Genomic DNA, 20721 nt, shown 5'->3' on the forward strand with positions numbered 1-20721 from the left:
CCTGATAAGAAGGGCAAAAAAATTATATTATGAGAACAGATTATCCAACTTACGAGGTGATATAAAAAAGACCTGGAAGACCCTATCAGAAATTCTGGGAACAAAAAAGATATCACGACATAGCGAAATAAAATTAGCAAAATCAGATGAACCCCAACTCCCACCAACAGAAACAGCAAACAGACTCAATGATTTCTTCTCCACTATAGGTCAAAACCTTGCCAATAAAATCCCAAGCTCAGATACCCCACCAAATGACTACCTCACTGGCAACTACCCGAACACACTGTTCCTAGCTCCGACTAACCCATACGAAGTCTCCCTTATTATCAACGCACTGAAAAACAAGGCAGGAGATTTAAATACCTTACCACCCTTTATATACAAAAAAGCGTCACAAGTACTATCACCAATCATTGCAACACTCTTTAACAAATCCATTGAATCCTCCACCTTCCCTACAGTTCTCAAAATAGCAAGGGTCACCCCGATCCATAAGGGAGGAGACCAAACAGAGTTGAATAACTATAGGCCAATATCCAATTTACACCCTCTCTCAAAAATCTTCGAAAAATTAATTCATAAACAAATCTACTCCTACCTCATCTCCCAAAACATTCTCAACCCCTGCCAATTTGGATTCAGGCCTAATAAAAATACTAATGATGCTATTATACACATGCTAGAACATATATACACTGCAATAGAGAAAAAAAGAAGTCCCACTGGGGATCTTCATTGACTTACGTAAAGCTTTTGATACAGTTGACCATGACTTGCTCCACGTAAAATTGTCACACTATGGTATTAGAGGGCACTCCCTCAACTACCTCAAGTCTTACCTCAGCAACAGAAGCCAATATGTGTACGCAAATGGGGCAAGCTCTTCCGCACAACCAATTACAGTTGGAGTCCCACAGGGAAGTGTCCTTGGCCCTCTTCTCTTTCTCCTATACATAAATGACCTACCAAATGCTTCGCAATTACTCAAACCCACACTTTTTGGAGATGACACTACATGCGTCTTCTCTCACCCGAGCCCAGTCACGCTAGCCAATACTGTAAACACCGAATTACAGAAAATATCTGCCTGGATGAGGACTAACAAACTTACACTAAACATTGACAAAACCTACTTCATTCAGTTTGGTAACAGAGCTGCAGATGTCCCTCTTAACATAAGAATAAACGGATCACCTATCACAAAGCTAACAGAGGGAAAATTCTTAGGAATCCACCTCGATAATAGACTCAAATTTCATACACATATACAACAAATTTCTAAGAAAATTTCCAAGACTGTAGGCATACTATCGAAGATACGGTACTATGCTCCACAGTCAGCCCTCCTGGCCCTTTATCACTCTCTTATTTACCCCTATCTCACCTATGGAATTTGTGCATGGGGCTCAACAACAATTAACCATCTCAGACCACTAATTACCCAACAAAAGGCTGCAGTTAGAATGATAACAAATTCTCACTACAGGCAACACACTCCACCAATATTCAAAACACTCAACCTACTCACCATACAAAACATCCATACTTATTATTGCACCTATTACATACATAGAACACTTAACTCTGATATTAACCCTCCCCTCAAACATCTGTTTGCCAACCTCAACAGAACACATGACCATAACACAAGGCACAGATCACTCTTTGATGTTCCTCGTGTCCATCACGCTATGCAAAAACTCAATGCACATAAAAGGCCCTAAAATCTGGAATTCATTACCTGTAAATATAAAAGAAACACTACCTGTTTATAAATTCAAGTCTCTTCTCAAAGATCACTTACTCACTCAAAACCAAATAAATACTGAATAACTGAACCTTATAAATTGTATATCCTATATGTTACTCACAATTATATCACATAAATGTTAAACCTAGGACCCAATCTAACTTTGTTATTTTTTTTAAATACACTACCTAACAGAATACTCCATTCGACTGAATGTACAGCAATGCAAGCAACCATATGACCTGTCTTTGTAATACTCATTTGTGCTTTATAGTTATCTGTTTACAATAATGTCTTATCACTGATTTCATCATTGCTTAGTTAATCTTAAGTTAATTTTAAGCCAGCCCGTAATGCTATGCACATAAGTGGCTTTGGCATGCTGCTCTTACCTGTATTTTTTGTACCTCTGTATGTATGCTTAAATTACTAAATAAATAAATAAATAAATGAAAACTCTCGAGACGACTGTGGGCCCAGTGAATGACCTTGAAAATTGCACTGCGACCTGCAGGCCACTACACCCATATTGCCTGTGTCTAGCGAGGTGAATATCCCTTCCTTGTCCCTTTTCCTTCCTCAATTTGGAACTCAGCCGTTCGCCTCTATTTGCTTGTGGTCTAGAGGCGGTTTTTTGCCAGACCACATGGGTGCTTGAGTGCCCGTGTCCTCTGTGCCGCACTCCGCTCATCTTGCGAGTGTCTCCTGTGTGCCTACCTGCCTGCTGCAAGCAGGTGTCCGGGTGGTTGGCGCGGGCTTGGCGAGCACAGTCAAGCAAGCTTGAGGGCAGCACTAAAAGCTAGCCAGAACAAGCTAAGGGAGCCTGCAGTTATAGCTGTCCTAGGGCCCAGCATGTCTGTGTATACGTTCTGCAGTGCTGCTGGCATACCAGTGTTTCCTGTAGTGGCTTGAGAACAATTTGACGAGCATTGCAGTGCTGACATTTTGAGTGGGACATGCCAGAGGTTCACTTATAAACATAGTAAGTTTGTGGTGATTGGCTTGTACACAGTGAACATTCATCTGTCATACTTGTGCTAGAAGTGTTAAGTGCTGCTTTCCCCAACAGTTAATTGTCATTTGTAAGCCTGTATTAAGACTTTAAAAGGCTCAGAGTGTGCTTCAGTGTAGCCACTCCTTACGTTTGATAAATCAGTGTAATACATGCTCTGCTCAGTGTAACTGAACTATTAAATACGGTTACATAATTAAGTTGCTTGTCCTAGTGTCATTGTTGTGTTTTCTAATACATTTTCTCGTTCAGACTGAAACTTTACTGCTAAATTCCCAGTAATATTTCAAATTGCAGTGTTCATCTGTGGTGTGAGTGTGTAACTTATGCTTTGTATTTTTACTGTGAACAAGCTTACTGCTGCATAATGTTCAGTTTCATGAATACTTTCTCTCTTGAGTAATTCGGTTACCTTTCAACTGTGTTAAGCAAGAGTCAGCCTGTTAACATCTATGTTCCTTGCCATCTCATCTAGTGGGTCTAGCGCCTAGTTAAAATTGTAATAGTAACAATTTGCAATCATTATACTTCTAGTTATACATTGTGTAAATTGTTTTAGACTATTTGATCAACTGGATTGTAGTGTTTAACTTCTGATACACCAATTTAATGACTGCAGACACGCACTGATACATAATAAACACATTAAAACGCTTGTACCTCTCCAGAAGCTGGGCCTAGTGTGTGACCTTGAGAAGTTGAGAGTGTTTATTACGGCCAGCGGTGTACCACTCTCACCTATATTTACATCAACACAAGTGTATTCTAAGTGATAAAGTGTACACTTGGTGTACATGGTAACACTTGTCATACATAGTAACGCGTGTGTAAGTGAGATTGTTAAGGTACTGGTTCATCTATCTACAGCTGCACACTTATGCTTGCATACATGTATAACATAGTAACGTGTGAGTTACCCAGGATGGACCAAGGAAGTAGACCAGAGTGATTTATCTCATTGTCATTGTAACATTACCTAGTTTTTTTTTTTTTAGTAATACTGTTTACAATCTATGGTTGGGGTAAGAGGTTGTCTTCAGCATTCATTGTGATGTCTGCTATATTATTATTTCAGTGAGGTACATTAGGTGGCAGTAGCCTGAACTATCTCAAGTGGAAGTTATCATTGAATTTGAACCTCTTGTTTAATGTGATGTATGTCAGAATTCTAATTTTATGCTCAATATTACCTACTTTGTCTTTCTCTCTCTCTCTCTCTCTCTCTCTCTCTCTCTCTCTCTCTCTCTCTCTCTCTCTCTCTCTTCATCTTTGTAATTTGTGATAAGGTGTAAGACCTCGCCTGTACCATCCATTATATCATTATACGTACCATATTATTACCACACATACAAGAGGTCTCTGAGTGAATTTTTGGTGGGGTGTGTGTCGTATTGAGTGGTGGTGGTCTGGGTTGAGTATGGTTGGAGGTGTTCATTGAACTTGAGCACTTGTGATCTATTTTGGACTTTTGACTTTGTAGTGAATATTTGCTCTTGCATAAGCTATAAGGGAAAGATAAGCGAGGAATTCTTGTGTTGTGAGTCTTACACCAGATATCATCACTGGCAAACATGGCAACTGTTATAGAGGAACCTATTTCTGCAGGTGATGGAAATGATGATAGCTTCCAGACCTTTAAAAGTAAACAAAAGAGAAAAAGTGAGAAAGGGCTAGAGCGTCGACGTAGTCAGACTCACTTGACTCGTACACAATGTGACACTAAACGTCCTTGGTGCACAGAGGCTGCAAGAAGTCTTTCTTCAAAGGAAGAATGTGTTAAGTTGAACTTCCCTGACAACGCCCCGCTGCCTGCTAAGTGTGCATGGCTAATGGAAGCTGTAAACAAGCATTCTAACTCAAGGATCCAATTTAGGAAAAACACACACAACTTTGTGTTTGTGGAACAGAATGCAGAACTGATCAATGATCTACTTAGTACACCTTATGGGGATATTAAGCTGCTCCGACCTCAATCAGACACTCACCACTTTAAAAAATGGGTCAGTATCATAATCTTTGGATACCCTCACTGCATGGACCCATCCCATTTGACTCTCAGTGAACATATCATCAAGCCTAAAAGACTTAAAGGAAAATCCCAAATTATTGCCAGTTGGGTGGGTCCTGTGCCCCTCCCCCGGAATATCTGGGTGCATGGTTTACGTTTCCTAAACATCGAAGTGTACCTAACCCCTAAACGTAGGTGTTACAAATGCCAGCACTATGGCCATGTTGCAGTAGACTGTGGAATACTACATTCTTGGTGTGGTAAGTGTGCTGGGAAACATTCCACTAGAGAATGCACAGTAGCCCCTGACAGCCAAAAATTTAAGTGTATTAACTGTAAAGAAGTTGGGGTTACAGTTTCCCACAAGGACTGCAGTCAGAACCCAAACAACCTTCGATGTAAACCTGATAACAACCCTTTAATGGTAACTGAGGATGAGGCCATCCAGTCTACCACAGCCAGATCTGAGACTGAACCTCTGCAAAGTGTGCAAGAACCCCACCTCACTGCAAATGATTCTGGTGATACCAGAATGCCATCACACACACCAGCTGTGGAGGAGCTAGCCATCCCTGCTAGCACATATGGAACTACTGGTCTGCCACTACAGATACCTATGGCTACACCTGAATATGGGGATGAGTTTGTCATTTCTCCCAATACACACAACTACAACAGTCAGACGGACACCACACAGGTAACCCCCCTGGAAATTGGAGATGAGTCAGATGCACAGGACCTACCTGCAATGAATGATGAAACAGAGAACACTAATGTAACCATGGTACCTGTTAAGGTGATAGGTGTTAAAGAAAGCACTAACCCAGAAGTGCCATCCTCCGGAGAGGCATTGGATTCGCCTGACCTTCCTCATATTATAACAACTTTCCAGAAAAAAATTGAGCATCTTGAACAGATCCTGACAAGTTTAATAAATATATGTAATCAGGATGATGCTCTTGAGCATGGTGATGATGTCAAAAGTGCAGCAATCCCCGTTCAGCTTCCAGCAATTTGTGAGAAAGAAGCCCATGACTCTTGCCTTCAAGACTTGCCTTTGAACTGGCTGCCAAGATGCCGAAAAATGCTTAAAAATAAAGGTCCTGAAGATAAAGACGTACAAACTATGCTATTTGCTCTTAAGTGTCTGCACACTGTAGCCAAAGCATAATAGTTTTACCATCTTATGAGCAAGAGATTGTAATAACTCACTACAATGGATACATTACAAATCTTTTCATGCAACATTGCTTCCATCAGGAAGCGGTTGCCTGACTTACATCATATTAGTGCAACCAAGAATATTGATGTCATCTGTTTGCAGGAATGTAGATTGAAAGATGGAGCACCTCCACCAAACTTGCCTGGATATGCAGCTTATAACCTAAGGTCAACCAACTGTTGTGTGATGTATGTCAGAAAGAACTTGCCACATTCACTCCTTTCCTTGCAGAGTCGAGTTATCATGCAGTATCATGGTGTCAAAGTATATGCAGGCGATTTTTCCATAAACATTTTTAATCTCTATGCCCCAGCGAACCAGCTTCGACCTGATGCTTTACCAGATCGCATCAATAGTGAACCTACCATCATTCTTGGAGATTTTAATGCCAGACATAAGAATATTGGTGGGTCTATAACAAACACCAATGGAACTAAACTAGTGAGATTGCTAAATGAGCATAATAATGTTCGAATTGTGGGCACTACTGAGCCTACTCACATATATGGTGGCATACTAGATCTATGTCTTGGATTTAATACATCATATACGATGCATGACTCTGTCATAGTTGATGATCTTTTATCTGATCACTTCCCAAGACTACCAACTGTCAATCTTGATCACATCTCCAGCAATCAAGGAGCTAAATACAGAAGGAGGAAACTTATTTTCAAACCAGAACACAGAAACAACTTTATTAACCACTTGGATCAATGGTATAAGAATTACGAGCCCATTGGCACACAAAAATTTAATGATGATTTAATTACCACTATTGAGAGTGTTCTCACAGATCAAGTGGGCAGGAATAGGAAACAAAGACCCTCCACTATAAATAACAATAAAAACCAATGTAAATACTATAATGATCCACAGCTATGCAATCTAACACATGCAGCTAGGAGGATTGGTAAAGCATACCGTGAATGTAGAACCCCAGACCTGCTCAGAACGTTCCAAGCTGCACTAACAAATGCAAGGAATAGAAAGGAAGAACTTAGGCAACAGGAATGGGAACAGTTTGTTAGTGGATTAAATAGGTCCACCCCTTTGAGTTTGGCTTGGAAAGGTATAAATAAAATAACCAGGAAAAAGACTGGCAATGTTGCTCATCCCTTTCCTCTTGAAAAAGCAAATGACCTCATAAATGACTGGTCCAAAACATCCAGGCATGAAAGCCTTCCATCTCATATTAGAAAAAATTTAGAGAGTACTTCTGAAGAAATGTTGAAACTGATTAATTTTATGAGCCAAAATATTGATGAGAGTGATTGCCTCTTTACCGAGTATGAATTAGAAAATGCATTAACCAAAGGTCGATCAACTGCTCCTGGAGAGGATGGTATAACCTATGATATTCTCAGAACTCTAAGGCACGTGCCTGATAACCCTTTGTTGGCACTGTATAATCTCAGTTACATTGAGGGTGTTCTTCCTACTTCCTGGACCAATAGTCTCATTGTGCCTATCCCTAAGCCCCAACAGCCTGATACATTTAGGCCGATCTCCTTAACTAGTTGTCTTTGTAAAACTTTTGAAAGAATGATGCTTAACAGACTGTTCTACAGAATCATACACCAACTTTCCCCCTACCTCTATGGGTTCATGAAAGGTAAAAGTGTGCAGAACTGTATTTCCACCTTTCTCACTGCACACACCTCTACTAGTTTTACCACTTTTCTTGATCTAAAATCTGCATTTGATATTGCGAACAGAACCGTTATACTACATGAACTAGCCAAAATGAATATTGGTGGTAGCTTACTCTGCTGGATAATAGGATACCTGTCAAATAGAGTATCCTCTGTCCTTTACCAAGGCTTCAGAAGTGATTCTAAAGAAATGTCTTTAGGTACACCGCAGGGAGGAGTTCTTAGTCCCATGCTATTTAATATTCTGATTAATGCTCTCCTAAATGCTCTACCTGCCTCACCTAAACATATAGCTATAAGCTATGCTGATGATATCATGATCCATACACCAGGGCATAAGAAGATGAATACCATTCTTAATGAAGTTCAAGCAATTTGTAATCGACTAGGCCTCATAATTTCTTCCTCTAAAACAAAGATCTTAACAAGCAAACGACATCCCCCACCCATCTATTTGCAGGGTGAAATCATTAGCTACGTTAAAACTTACAGATATCTTGGTGTAGATGTACCCTTTAACAAATCCACTATACCACAACTAAACAAGAAATGCAAAGCTAGGCTAAATGCTCTCAAAGCTGTTGCTGGCTACAATCCCAACTATGGTGCTAATGTGAGAAACGTGAGAATGATGTACATAACCTATGTTAGGTCCTTAATTGATTATGCTGCTCCCATGTTGATATTAGCTAGAGAAAGTTCTCTCCAACCCTTGGAGTTAATGCAAAATGAAGCTCTCAGGATTATTCTTGGCTGTCCCAGATCTACAAAAGTTCTTAACATGAGGAAGGAGCTTGGTATTTCTAGTATCAGTGATAGGATTGTTGAAATTAACACTGTACTCGGTATTAGAATGTTGAGAAACGAACCAGACACTGTCACAGTGAATCTTACCAAGTGTCTAGAGGTAAATACACACAGATCTAAATGGATTGTGAAAACGTGCAATTGCATTAAGTTTTATAACCTACATGAACTGTATCACTGTAGGCAACAAGAGCATTTCACCCCTCCATGGAAGATGTGTTCATTTAATATCACATACCTACAAGTCCCTCCCAAGAAGCTCATTGCTAGTAATCCCTTCCTTAAATCTCTTGTTAGAGCAACTGCTCAAGAAGAAATTTCTCACCTAGCCAGTAGTAATAAGTTATCACAAGTTATATACACTGATGAATCTAAACAGGAGTCTTCTGGCAGGGCTGCATCTGCTATTGTTGCCACCTCCCTAGTTAAGAACGATAATAAATTTGTTGAGTTAGGCATAAGAATTAACAACTGGGCGTCTACACTGCAAACTGAATTGTTTGCAATCCTAATGGCGCTAAAGCTAACTCAACGTGTCAGTCCATCACTCAACGTGTCAGCGTGTCAGCGTGCCTCGTTGTGCTCCCGGTTTTCTCGTGTTTTCACGGTCGCTCTTACGTGCTAGAACTTTATTTTGTGTCATCAATCCTATACGATACATCCCTCTAGCGCCTGGAACCAATCTTGGGCGGAAAACATTATATACTGAGTCAAAAAAGGAGAATTAGTGTGCACTTCCTAGCAGAGTTTACTGCCAGAGGGGAATCAGGCCTGTGTCCCGTGTGAAAAAAAATAATAATAATTGAACTTTTCATGTCAGAGGAAAGAAAGTCTCCCTGATAACATTGAGTATACATAGTGTATAGTGTATACTACAGTGGCTCCCTAGTATATTGATGATAAAGGCTAAAGTGTCATTTGAAAACAGGTGAATTTGTAAATGAAGTGATAAGCCTATAGAGGAAGGTGCCAGAAGTCGCCAGAAACTTACCACAGGTCAGCTGTTTTTAATAATCTTACTGGCCTGCTAGTGTACTCGCATATAATCTAGTGATACCAGTGAATAGCAGAATACAGTGTTGTAGTAGCAACTAACCAGTATTATAATGGTACTTAGTGGAGTGGAGTGACTTTCATTAGTTTCTTTTCTTGAAATACGAGACGTTACTGTGAATTTCATATAACCTGTAGTTACCAGCGGTCGCAATATACACAACGAGAAGCAATTATTACTACAGAAAAAGCGTCCTTCCTCCAAAATTTGCACCAGTCAACTATAGTGATAATATAGCATTTATTGTGGTGGAGACGGAAAAAAAAAAATAGAAAAGCCAGATACAGCGACTGATAAACAAGGAGGTGACCGTTCGTCATTGTAGGAGCTGCCAGATATCACCGGCTCTTCAACACGCAAGTTATACTTTTGTATCAGTCAAATCACATATTACTCGGGTAGATAATTTCCAGTAGATCCTTCATGTGTTAGCTCAAATCACCGACCAGTATGTTTTAAATAAGTGACCCACTGATCAGAGCAGATCGACTGGTCCGGACCCTTGACTGGTCCGAACCCTTGACTGGTCCGAACCCGGGACTGGTTTCAAACAGTTTCGTTGGACAATAAAGCAGACTGTAAACGGATGGGGTTGTAGGCGCCCTATAAACACAAACATTAAAAATCAGGAACGTGACGGTAAGCTGTCCAATATACAAAAAGAGTTAGAAACAGAAATACAAATAGCTAGAGCTTCATTTAAGGTTATTAATATAATATTCAAGAGGTTGCTAGTAGAATTGCAGTAAATCAACCATTCAAATCATTATGAAGCTGTGTGTAGTCTGTGGTCAGTCAAACAAACGGGCTTCCACATGGATAAATTGTCATTTTTGTGGAAATTGGTGTCACGCCCCTTGTGCAGATATCCCAGAACTAGCTACAAGCAGTATTAAAACAGAGAAGTGTTTCTGGGTATGCCCAAATGAGGAAAATCTGTGGACTAAAATCACAAGGGTATTAAAAGAGGACAACATCAAAGCTGCTTTCATAGAAAACCTGGAAGCTTTCTACAACAGATGGGAACATAAAAAGTCTGGGCTGAATGGTACTGCCCTTGATACTGGCCATGTAGTCACAAACTGTAAGGCTGGAGATGATGTCCTGGTAGTCAGTAAATGTGGGGCTGATAGTGCTGTCCTGGGAGACAGTAATGGTGAAGCTGGAGGTGCTGTCCTGGGAGACAGAAATGGTGAAGCTGGAGATACTGTCCTGGGAGACAGTAATGGTGAAGCTGGAGATTTTGTCCAGGTAGTCGGGAATTATACGCAGGAAGGAATACATATAAATGACCTCATAGGGGACAGGAGCCATAGTAGGGAAACAAGTGTAGTCAAAGATAAGATAAAACCAATATTGCAAACTAGAAATACCGCAGGAAATAGCAAACAAGAGGACTCCAATAGCAATAGTGAGGATAAATTACCAAAAACAACTGGTGGGAGCTCCATTGTTGGTGCTAGGGAGGATAGAAGTAAGACAGGGAAACATGCACCAACAGGGAATACAGTCACAGAAACCCAAGGCAAGCGGAAACCAAGCCTGTGCACATACTATGCACTTGGTATCTGCTGGCATGGGAAATCTGGAAAAACAGATGGGACGTGCAACTATGACCACCCTAGAAAATGCCATGCCCATATGACAACAGGAAAATGCAAACTCCCTTCCTGTAAGCTTTTTCACCCTGAAATGTGTACCTCTTCAGTACAGGAAAGACTGTGCTATAACTTAAATTGCCAGGCATACCATCTAAAGGGGACAAAAAGATACAAAACATCCAGGCCATGGGAAAACCTGGGTAGCCACAGCCACTCAAGAGGGAGAGGTTTTTTAGTGCCAGGAAGGAAAAAAAACTGGCAGGAAATGGCAGAAATCGTACACCAAATCCAGTCATTCCTGGAGTGGAACCACAGTCGATGGCCTCCACTCCAAACCAACAGATACAGATACTAATGCCGGAAAAAAAATCCCCCCCCAGTACCAACAATACCACCAGTCCGATAACATTCTTCTTTGCAAATATACAGGGTCTAAAGCCAGCAACAAACAACAAAATACCTTTCATCCGTGGACTGCTTGCAGAGGCAAAGGCAATGTTCGCGGCTTTCACTGAGACCCACATAAAGGATCACTTGGACAATGAAATATGGATCCCAGGTTACAACCTATACAGATTTGACAGAGTGAACAGGCAAAAGGGGGGGGGGGTTGGCCTGTACATTGCAGAGTCACTTGTTTGCACAGAACTGCTAAATGCCTCAAATGATGTAGTGGAAGTTTTAGCAGTAAAGGTCGAGAACCAAAACCTAGTCATTGTGGTAGTCTACAAGCCTCCGGATGCAACATCCCAGCAATTCCAGGAACAGCTGTTAAAAATTGACCACTGTCTGGAAAATCTTCCAGCTCCTGCACCCAACATCTTGCTCCTGGGGGATTTCAACTTAAGGCACCTAAAATGGAGGAATATAGCAAATAATATTGTTGCAGTAATAACACCAGGAGGCAGCTCTGATGAAAACTCACACTCACACGAGCTTTTAAATCTCTGCACAAAATTCAATTTAAACCAGCAAATAATAGAGCCTACTAGACTGGAGAATACACTAGACCTCATATTCACTAACAATGATGATCTGATAAGAAATGTCACCATATCAAAAACAATATACTCAGATCACAACATAATTGAGGTTCAGACATGTATGCGAGGAGCCCCAGACCGACAAAATGAGACTAGTCACGAGGGAGCATTCACCAAATTCAACTTCAATAACAAAAACATAAAGTGGGACCAAGTAAACCAAGTCCTAACCGATATAAGCTGGGAAGATATACTAAGCAACACAGACCCAAACTTATGCCTAGAACAGATTAACTCGGTGGCACTCGATGTATGCACAAGGCTTATTCCTCTAAGAAAAAGGAGGAGTAGATGTAAAATAGAAAGAGACAGGCGCTCCCTTTACAGGCGACGGAAAAGAATAACAGAGCGGCTAAAAGAGGTCAATATATCTGAAATGCGCAGGGAGACACTGGTCAGAGAAATAGCAAGCATCGAACTTAAGCTAAAAGAATCCTTTAGGAGTCAGGAATCGCGGGAAGAACTAAAAGCTATAAATGAAATCGAAAGAAACCCAAAGTATTTCTTCTCCTATGCCAAATCAAAATCGAGAACAACGCCCAGTATTGGGCCCCTACTTAAACAAGATGGGTCCTACACAGATGACAGCAAGGAAATGAGTGAGCTACTCAAGTCCCAATATGACTCAGTTTTTAGCAAGCCGCTAACCAGACTGAGAGTCGAAGATCAAAATGAATTTTTTATGAGAGAGCCACAAAATTTGATTAACACAAGCCTATCCGATGTTATCCTGACGCCAAATGACTTCGAACAGGCGATAAATGACATGCCCATGCACTCTGCCCCAGGGCCAGACTCATGGAACTCTGTGTTCATCAAGAACTGCAAGAAGCCCCTATCACGAGCCTTTTCCATCCTATGGAGAGGGAGCATGGACACGGGGGTCGTCCCTCAGTTACTAAAAGCAACAGACATAGCCCCACTCCACAAAGGGGGCAGTAAAGCAACAGCAAAGAACTACAGACCAATAGCACTAACATCGCATATCATAAAAATCTTTGAAAGGGTCCTAAGAAGCAAGATCACCACCCATCTAGAAACCCATCAGTTACACAACCCAGGGCAACATGGGTTTAGAACAGGTCGCTCCTGTCTGTCTCAACTACTGGATCACTACGACAAGGTCCTAAATGCACTAGAAGACAAAAAGAATGCAGATGTAATATATACAGACTTTGCAAAAGCCTTCGACAAGTGTGACCATGGCGTAATAGCGCACAAAATGCGCGCTAAAGGAATAACAGGAAAAGTCGGTCGATGGATCTATAATTTCCTCACTAACAGAACACAGAGAGTAGTCGTCAACAGAGTAAAGTCCGAGGCAGCTACAGTGAAAAGCTCTGTTCCACAAGGCACAGTACTAGCTCCCATCTTGTTCCTCATCCTCATATCCGACATAGACAAGGATGTCAGCCACAGCACCGTGTCTTCCTTTGCAGATGACACCCGAATCTGCATGACAGTGTCTTCCATTGCAGACACTGCAAGGCTCCAGGCGGACATCAACCAAATCTTTCAGTGGGCTGCAGAAAACAATATGAAGTTCAACGATGAGAAATTTCAATTACTCAGATATGGTAAACATGAGGAAATTAAATCTTCATCAGAGTACAAAACAAATTCTGGCCACAAAATAGAGCGAAACACCAACGTCAAAGACCTGGGAGTGATTATGTCGGAGGATCTCACCTTCAAGGACCATAACATTGTATCAATCGCATCTGCTAGAAAAATGACAGGATGGATAATGAGAACCTTCAAAACTAGGGAGGCCAAGCCCATGATGACACTCTTCAGGTCACTTGTTCTATCTAGGCTGGAATATTGCTGCACTCTAACAGCACCTTTCAAGGCAGGTGAAATTGCCGACCTAGAAAATGTACAGAGAACTTTCACGGCGCGCATAACGGAGATAAAACACCTCAATTACTGAGAGCGCTTGAGGTTTCTAAACCTGTATTCCCTGGAATGCAGGAGGGAGAGATACATGATTATATACACCTGGAAAATCCTAGAGGGACTAGTACCGAACTTGCACACGAAAATCACTCACTACGAAAGCAAAAGACTTGGCAGACGATGCAACATCCCCCCAATGAAAAGCAGGGGTGTCACTAGCACGTTAAGAGACCATACAATAAGTGTCAGGGGCCCGAGACTGTTCAACTGCCTCCCAGCACACATAAGGGGGATTACCAACAGACCCCTGGCAGTCTTCAAGCTGGCACTGGACAAGCACCTAAAGTCAGTTCCTGATCAGCCGGGCTGTGGCTCGTACGTTGGTTTGCGTGCAGCCAGCAGCAACAGCCTGGTTGATCAGGTGCTGATCCACCAGGAGGCCTGGTCACAGACCGGGCCGCGGGGGCATTGACCCCCGAAACTCTCTCCAGGTAAACTCCAGGTATGACACTGAGCTTGACTCTATCATCATTACTGATTCTATGTCATCTTTGAAGTCTCTTGGCTCATATAATGACTCCAACAACATGCTCATTGGGGAAGCCAGGTATAGATACTCAAAAATTAGGGACAAAGGAATTAATGCTATGGATCCCATCACACATTGGATTACTCCTTCATGATAACGTTGATATGTTAGCCAAGAAGAGTACCCAGAAGGAGAATGTAGAATATAACTTTGGTATAACTGTGTCTAGCATTAGGAATAATATTAGGAGAGAAGTAAATAATGAAAATGATTGTTATAGGAATGCAGTTAGAAGCCTGAGTAGATCTATAACCCACTATGATAACATGAACGTAGATAAGTATGTTTACGGAGCAACTTGCAATGTGAACAGACTGACTGATGTTGTAGTGGCCAGGCTTAGGCTTGGTTACAAGTACTTCTGGCAGTTTGGGAGACACACAGATGATGATCAAACTAAATGTAAATATGTGATCAGGCATATGGTCACTCTCTTGAACACTATGTGCTTAACTGTCCACTTATTGAGGAATACAGAGACAGACAGTATATTAACCTATGTGACATGTCAAGATATCTTATTAATGAAAATAAGATACCAGATATACTAAGCAAATTTCCTAAATTTGCTTGTAACAGATAAGTGAACTATAGATATGTAGATATAAATCCATATGTATTCCTGTTAACCCTTTGGGGCCTAGTTCCTAGGCCTTTCGTGTATCCATATGCTCTCGCGCTACCGTCCACAGGATGGATATGGGGTGCACAATAAACTAGCCACTTCGGTGAAGGGGGGGGAGGGTAGGTTACACATGGATATACCCATCAAGGAAAAAACACTTGTACAAAATCCCACCACTTACCAGATATTCTCTGGTGGTCACTTGATGTGGCTGGATCACCCATAACCTATCCTATTAAAGCATACCTAACTGGTCAGTATCAGTCTGCTATAACTAGAAAGGTTACTTAACTGTGGGTGATTGATGCTCCTTATTTCCTCCATTCACCATCTCTTTTTGATGTCCTGCTACACCGACACGGTTCTTATTCCAGCAGGACGAGGTATCCGTTGGTTTGTCCCGGTTTAGAAGTCGTGATTCCATAAAACTTCGCTATCCTCGGGACGAGAACCACGCGTTCACTTGGAGCAGGGCGATTTATTTCACTTCCCGCATTCTCTTAACTTAATGTTATTATCACTGATTACATTACCATTCACAAGACGATTTAACGTCTCATAATTATTATACACATTAGAGGTCACTCCATTAAGATCTGAGACCGATGAGTGAGGATTAACTCACGGGTAATTTCCCCTGGACACATTCCATGGTGGTGCACCCGTCACCCCCAGTCCTACTATTATCCACTTATTTTACCACTTTATCACGGTGGTCACGTAAATCTCATTCCCTCACTCTTCACCAGGAACAATTACGACACTTCCTATTAGGAAGTGAGGCCTATATTAATCCTCAGGCCGCCGTGAACGCCAATTTCCTGATCCCATGTTTCACAGCTTCCTCACTACATTCAAAACACTGCCGCCACCTCGTGCCCCAGTTCGATCTATACCCCCGCACATCTGCGCAGGTGCAGCAGGAACCCAGTTGGTTCCATTCAGAATACAAATACATTTTGACCCAAATCAACACATTAAACACTTATTAGGCACTATAGCTTCGGAAATTAAATAATTTCCACAGAAGATATTGAAGGTTCAATGATCTTTAGTTTTAATAATTTGTCTACCTCTAGGTCAAATGCATCCCTAAGGTGAACTGGAACTGGGTATAATTTTCGTTTGATAGGATTGTCCGTCACTAAGTCAATCTTATGGACTTCCATGGAGGTAACACCTGGAATATCAGTAAAGACGCCTGAAAAGTTACTCACACATTGAAGTAGTTCATGTCTCTTATGGTCATCCAAAAATTCATTAATATTAATGTTGGTTGCATCCGAGTGGTCAAGAGTCACCAAGTCATGTAGTTCTTCATCATAGTCTAAGTTTGAGGTGTCAATTACGCACACCTTACATTCTTCAGTTGTCGTATCAAGTTCGTGTGGAAAACCTAAGTCAAAGTTATTAAGGCAGTTAACCGAATTTCTTCGGTAATATTTCTTAAGGATGTTGATATGATAAAGCTTAGGTTTCCCCTTGACTTCTATGAGGTAGTCAACTTTCCCACAAATTTTTAATACTTTATATGGACCTTTCCATGCTACTAATAATTTATTTGACTTGATCGGCAAAAGTACAAGAACTTCATCCCCTACTTTAAAACTTCTCCTCTGACTTTTGGAATCAAAATAGGTTTTGTACTGGTCCATTGACAAATTTAAGTTTTTCGAAACTATGTCAGAGGTCTCCTCAAGTTTGGATCTAAGGTCAAGGAGAAACTGGTAAGAAGACTGAACCTCAGCATTCACCTCCTCATTAGTCCATAAGTCATGAAGGATGGACAGTGGACCTCTGGCCTGTCTACCATAGAGAAGTTCAAAAGGTGAAAACCCCAAAGAGTCACTGGGAACTTCCCTCATGGCAAACAAAGCACAGGGTAGGTAACTATGCCACTCCTTGGGTTTAAGGGAGCAAAGTTTCCTTAAAATTGACTTTAGAATCGAATGCTGGCGCTCAATCCTCCCATTACAGCTGGGATGATAGGGTGTGGTGAAGAGAGGCTTCACTCCCAGAAGTTGGTATAGATGTTGCATTAAGTCAGATGTGAATTGTGTCCCACGGTCAGACAAAATTTCTCTAGGGATGCCCACTCTGGAGAAGATGGACAAAAGGGCTTCAGCCACCTCTGTAGAAGTTATGGTTTTTAAGGGAACGGCTTCAGGGAAGGTCGAAGCATAATCAACTAATGTTAATATATATCTATGTCCCCCAGATGAAAGTGGAGATAAAGGACCAACGATGTCAATAGCTACTCTTTCAAAAGGTACCGTAAAGACTGGCATTTTGACAATAGGTACTCGCCTGGTACCTCGGGAGGATGACAGATGGCAAACTTTACACGATCTACAATAGGTAGTGACATCTGAGGACATTTTTGGCCAAAAATAGGTTTCCCTAATTTTATTTAAGGTTTTACGATGCGAGAAATGTCCGGCCACTGACAGGTCATGAGCCATTTTAAGAACAGTCTCTCTGCATTGACTTGGAACAACTAAGATGGAATAGTCTGTCTCATCTGAATTTAATTTGAATACTGACTTGTACAAGATACCTTTTATATATTCAAATTTATATGAAAAGTTTTTCCTTTGGATAACTTGATTTTGTTTAGCGGCATTATGGCAATTCTGAAGAGAAGGGCAATTACGTTGTAAATTGACAAAGGAGTCCTTCGATATGTCTAAATGCTTAAAGTCAGGGAAAATCAAAGGTGGACAGTAGGATGTGATCCTACTACCTCGCTTTCGAGAGTAGCATCACTGGTTTTTAATCCCACATGAATCTCACGAGACATTGTCTCATCTGAACTTTCGAGGGGCTTCTCTGACTCTACAGAAAGAGGATCTGAAACACCTATGTCCATCTTTGGTGATGAAAGGTCAACCTCAGAAGGAAGAATGGCACCTTTTACATTACCTATTAGTACGGAGCAAGAAGTGAGGGGAGCTAGTAGGGCTTCAAACCACCTGTGAACCATTTAGACCTAATGTAACAACGGATGGTAGGAAAAGTGTCCGTACTGCCCAAGTAGTCTGAAAGTATAGCAGAGGAATGAGTTTCTTTAAGGTTAGGGAACAGCTTATCAGAAATGACTATACATGTGCACCCAGTGTCTCGTAAAATGGTAGATACATTAAGTCCATTAACTGTTCCTGAACAGAAGGGTGCTTGGTCATTACAGTCTTTAAAACATCTTCAAACTTTTTGGACCTTCTTAGAAGAACAATCTGGACGTTTATGTCCCTTAACACCACACAAATGGCAAACAGGAATAAAAGAAGTCATTTTACTTTCCACTAGAGGCTTTGATTTCTTAAGGTCTGATGAACCCTTGCCCTAAGGGTTCGATCCCTTTAGGTCTTTATAGGAATTGTGAGCCTCAGCATACAGGTCAGCAGCCTCGGCAACTTCCTCAGCTTTAATCAGGTTACGTTCTATAATGAATGTTCGTATCTGGTGGGGAAGAACTGTCAGGAACTGGTCAGCAACCATGAAGTCTCTAAGAGATTCATAACTGTGATCAATTCCTGAACTCTCTATCCAAAAGTCGAACAAACGAGTGTTACCTGTAACTGCTGAAAGTTCTGGCCAGGCTGTAAGGTGGCATACCTGAAATCTTTCCTGTAAGAATTAGTGGTTTTCTGATATGCTTTAAGGATTGCCTTCTTCAGTAGGTTATAATTACATATGATATCCTGCGACAAAGTTGCTTAGATATTCAAGGCTGTACCAGAAAATAACATTCCTAACCTGGTAGCCCAGGTGTCAGCAGGCCATTCACAGAGGGTAGTGGTATTTTCAAACTTGATAATGTATGAAGTTATGTCTTCCCCCTCTGTGAAGGGAAGTAAATTAGGTGTTGGAATATGTGCACTGACTGCACGTTGTTCCATTACTCCTTCCTCTAATTGTTGTTGTGTAAAAGTTAACTTTTTATTCTCTAATTCAAGGCGAGATTTTTCGAGCTCCCGATCCTTTTCTCTCTCTATTAACTCATGTTCTCTAGCTTTTTCCTCAACTTCTCTATCCTTTACTCTTTCCTCAAGTTCTCTTAATTTAACCTGTTCCTCACGTATCTTAGCTTGTTCCTCACGTATTTTAGCTTGTTCCTCACGTTCTCTATCCTTTGCTCTTTCCTCAAGTTCTCTTAATTTAACTTGTTCTTCACGTACTCTAGCTCTCTCCTCACGATCAAGTCTATCATGCTCCTTTTTGTCTTCTCTCTCTCTTTCTAACAGAATCAGAGTAAAGTGCAGATAATACCCATAGTGTTATATTGTCATAAATTTGTGCCCCCCTAAAATTCTAATACTCCAACTACTTTTAATTGTCATTGTTGTATTCAACGACCATTCTACCTCATAGTCTTAATTGTATTTAATATCTATAGAATCTATCTCCTTTTTTACAACTTACCACATCACTGTTCCATCTTATTTTATTATAAACTAACCATAACTTGTCTTCAATAATTCTACCTCACTTTAAAAAATACTCAATTGCCCAATTTTATTCTAAATCCCTATTATTGCCCAATTTTACTTTAAACTATATTGATCAAACTTATTGTAAACTTCTTTTATTGACCATTTTTATTCCATACTTTTTTAACCTAGTATTTTCAACTACAACTTTTATATCATCCTGTCTACCATCTTACTAGCATATTATAACCAAGTCATTGCCATTTTTATTTTCATCATTTTTTTTTATTATTATTTTGCTACCTTAATTTGTGTATTTTATCCTGTCAATTTAAATCTAATTATACTCTTGTATTCTTGTAAACAACTTATATAAGACCTTAGTGCAATTACAATTGAGAGTCTTGTTCCTTTATTATATTATTAGATTAATCACAGTTTTACTCTAGCTCATTCTAGCTCAATACATAGTCAATACCAAATTCACTATACTAGACCATAGTGCAATTACTAGTGAGAGACTGGTGCTATTTGTAATTTGTATTTTTATACTATTAGACTAAACCTAGTTGTAATATAGCTCTTTCTAGCTCAATACATAGTCAATACCAAATTCACTATATTAGACCATAGTGCAATTACTAGTGAGAGACTGGTGCTATTTTTAATTTGTATTTTTATATTATTAGATTAAATTCAGTTGTACCATAGCTCATTCTACCTCAAGACATAGTCAATACCAAATTCACTATATTAGACCATAGTGCAATTACTAGTGAGAGACTAGTGCTATTTTTAATTTGTACTTTTATATTATTAGATTAAACCTATTGTACTTTAGCTCACTCTAGCTCAAAACATAGACTCCACAAAAGTCATTATTAGACCTTAGTGCAATTACAAGTGAGAGTCTTGTTCTATTTTTAATTTGTATTTTTATATTACTAGTTTATACCTAGTTGTACTTTAGTTCATTCCAGCACAACACATAGACAACATCAACTTCATTATGTGTAGTAGTGA

This window comes from Cherax quadricarinatus, chromosome 6 (genome assembly GCF_038502225.1).
Source record: "Cherax quadricarinatus isolate ZL_2023a chromosome 6, ASM3850222v1, whole genome shotgun sequence".
Lineage (NCBI taxonomy): Eukaryota > Metazoa > Arthropoda > Malacostraca > Decapoda > Parastacidae > Cherax > Cherax quadricarinatus.